At 39.4% G+C, this 3,309-nt stretch overlaps 1 pseudogene; it reads right to left on the minus strand.

The window, feature by feature from the left end:
- Nucleotides 1-416: 416 nt before the first annotated feature.
- On the minus strand, nucleotides 417-1,845 carry LOC110202882 (dnaJ homolog subfamily A member 3, mitochondrial pseudogene; annotated as a pseudogene).
- Between the last annotated feature and the right edge of the window lie 1,464 nt (nucleotides 1,846-3,309).

Raw genomic sequence — 3,309 nt, forward strand, 5'->3', positions numbered from 1 at the left:
GTTTTTTCTTTCTTTTTCTTTTTTTAAGTTTCATAGCTACAATTTCCACCACATCTAACTCCAAATTAAAAATTTGGCTCCATAAGAAGTATGTAATTGTTCTGCTATATGCAGAGTCAGAAAGATTTGGCTTACCTTCCCAAGGACAGGAAATATGTATCATCTATTAAGATATCAGGATCTATCTTAGAGTTAAGGCGTATCTTATTGTTAAATCCATCCACTGGTAACCCTATTCTAAGGGGAAATTTGTCACATGCTTTTGCTGTTGCTGAAGTATGTGAGAGAACCTCTGTATGCAGCTGCTGTGCTATTGATCTGGGATTCTTTCATTTTCCAGTCCAACAGACAGAATGATGTGTCCCTGTGACTTCCTCTGTCTAGTTTCCAGTGTACTGTTTGCCTCACTTGGGATATCAAGAACTAAACATTTTCTTAAGTTTGGAAAGGGATCCCTTCTTGTTCTCCCCACCCTCAGGCCTACCTCTGCCTCTGGCAGAGCTATCCATTCTGCTGCCACCAGCAGCTGTATTTGTCACACTGTTTTGACATCAGTCTCATCCTCTGCATAGCTGAGCATCAGGTTTGCTGCCTGTTTGTCAGTCTTCTGGGAATTCTAATCTTTAGGTGAATATAGCAGCACCATAGCCATAACTATTAATCTGAGGGATGCCTTTCCAACTCATTTGTATCTTTTGGTCAGCCTGCAACCCAGGAGGGATTGTGACATTGATTGTCTCATATAGGCCCTGAGCTCAGGCTGTCCCACCAAGAGCAGCTTGAGCTACAGAAATAAAAAGGTCTGAATAGATATCTATTCCATCCCTTCTAAACACAGGACTTCTCTGAACTTTGAATGTTATGGAAATTTCTTTTCTTTCCTACAGGCATTCTAGTAGTTTGGCCATTCTCCATTCATGGAGGTATTGGGACCATGACCTTCTTCTTCTATTTGGCTTGTCCTGTTCCCCTACATACTATGCAAGAGCAGTTATTATGGATTCAAGGCCTCTGCATTGCCTACATGTAGAATGCATCACAAAAGGATCTGTACTTATGATTTCCATTCCTGTGCTACTGCAGTAATGGCACTGATGAACTTTGGTGCCAGGTTAATTTCCTTTGTCATCACATTGCTCACATGAGTCATTACTGTTCACAGTAAATTCCTTGTTAATACCCTTCACAGCTTGAATGAATGTTCCATGATATACTCCTGAGGCTAATCAAATACACTTTGGAAATCTTCAAATGAAGATCCTGAAAACTCTCCAAAGATCTTCCTAAGAGTTCCTCTGGGTCAACAGGAGGGCCACCTCACCAATAGCTCTGTTCGGAACTTCCTGTTCCAGAGTTAAAGCTGGCTGAACCATAAGCATCATACTGTTTTTTGCTTCATTTCATCACTTAACACCTCATAGGCTTCTGCTAACTGTGAGAACTTTTCTTTAGCCTTAGGATCATCCTTATTTATGTCAGGGTGGTATTTCTTGGCAAGCTGGTGATAGGCCTTCTTGATCTCTTTCTGGCTAGCAGTTCAGGGTAATCCTAATATCTGGCAATAATCTTCTTTGGCTGAGGAAGGGGAATTTATGTGAAAAGGAGCAGTACAATTTAAGGGTAAAATTTTATTCCTGAGAGGCTGATGCTGGATCTCAATATCAGGAGTCTCCCTGGGATTCAGACACCCAAATGAGGCAAGATGGCAGCATCGCTTATCCTATGGCCCAGAGAGACAACTATGGTGCCCTCCCAGGGTGTCTGAGACCCCTTTCCCACCACAGCTGGCAGCTTAGGGGTCCCCACAGCCAGCAACAACCAGCATAAGGAGTACTTCACCATCATTTTGGTGTGGGGACCTATAACTGCACTTCTGTCCCTCAGCACAAGCCCAGAAGAATCCAGACAAAATAAAGAGGGGGAGCTACTTTAAAAGGATAATAAATGATTCATTTGAATTTAAAACAGTGTTTTTAATTGATTGTCACATTAGGTAGGATTATTTCCCCCCTTTCCTGTAAAAAATATAAGTATCTGTTAAAGACTTGGGCCTTATCAAATTGATAGAATTCAAAATTTCAAGATCAACTCTTACTTAACCAAGAGATGGCCTTGACTGCATACCAGTGGATGGAATTCATAGGACGTGACTTTGAGATATTTTAATTTAATCTCGTATTTTACAGATGCAAACATTGAGGCCAAGGCAGATAATCTGTGTGCCTGACTTTGTACTCACCTCTACTGTAGTTAAATATTTTAGCTTGCCAATGACTTTAAATAATTGACTCTTTGAAATTTGGTACAACAGCGGTTGACTGAAGCTGGTCTTCTATACAAATACAGAATATCACTAAACACACTAATCGAATACTTTATTTTCTTTTAGTGAAAGTACTCATTAATTTAGAGTTAGTTAGACCTCTAGGAATATCTGGATGGAGTCATAACTAGGGTGGGGAGACTGGGATGCTGCTCCAGGGATCCACATTTAGAGTCAATAATGGTGCTTCAGATAGGAACAACAGAGAATGGAAGTTAGCACCCAGTTTGCAACAATATGGGGTAAGGTAAAAAGAACTCTGAATTTAGAATCAGAAGACCTGGTTTTAAATATTGATTCCACTACATACTTACCTGTGTGATCTTGGGCAAGTCACTTAATGTCTTTGGGGCTCAGTTTTCTCATCTTTAGAAAAGAGCTGGCTAGACATAATGACCTTTAATAAATTCTTCCAAGTCCTAGTTTTATGACATAAGAAGGACCTTCACATCTGAAAATGCAGAATTTCCAAATTTCAAGCTTCTATGTTTTGAGTGAGTACTATTAAGTCACATACACTAAGCAATAATGTTATAATTATATTCTATCATTTTTTTTTTTAATTTTTAGAGTCACAGGATATGAAGGGACCTCAGAGGTCATGTAGCCTAACTTCCTTATTTTGCAGATGAGGATACTAAGACCAAGGAGGTACAGCAACTTGCTCAGGTTCATATACAGGTAGCAAGAGTGATGAGGATCACAAATCTAGGACTAGAAGAGACCTCAGAAGCTGTTTAGTATAACTCCTTTATTTTATAGATGAGGAAAGGAAGACTCAAGGAGGTGGAGTGATTTTCCCAAGGTTACACAGGTTAGTAGTAAGAGTAAGTAGCAAAACTAGGTCCACTCATCTAATTCCAAACTCTGTGTTCTTTCCATTCTGCAGTGATTAATGTAAACATACATATACAGAAGTATGAGATTCCATCAAGTAACTCTAACTATTTCTACTTGAATAAATTTATAAAATTGTGAGTAGTCTT

This window comes from Phascolarctos cinereus, unplaced genomic scaffold (assembly GCF_003287225.1).
Source record: "Phascolarctos cinereus isolate Bilbo 61053 unplaced genomic scaffold, phaCin_HiC Scaffold_4;HRSCAF=312, whole genome shotgun sequence".
Lineage (NCBI taxonomy): Eukaryota > Metazoa > Chordata > Mammalia > Diprotodontia > Phascolarctidae > Phascolarctos > Phascolarctos cinereus.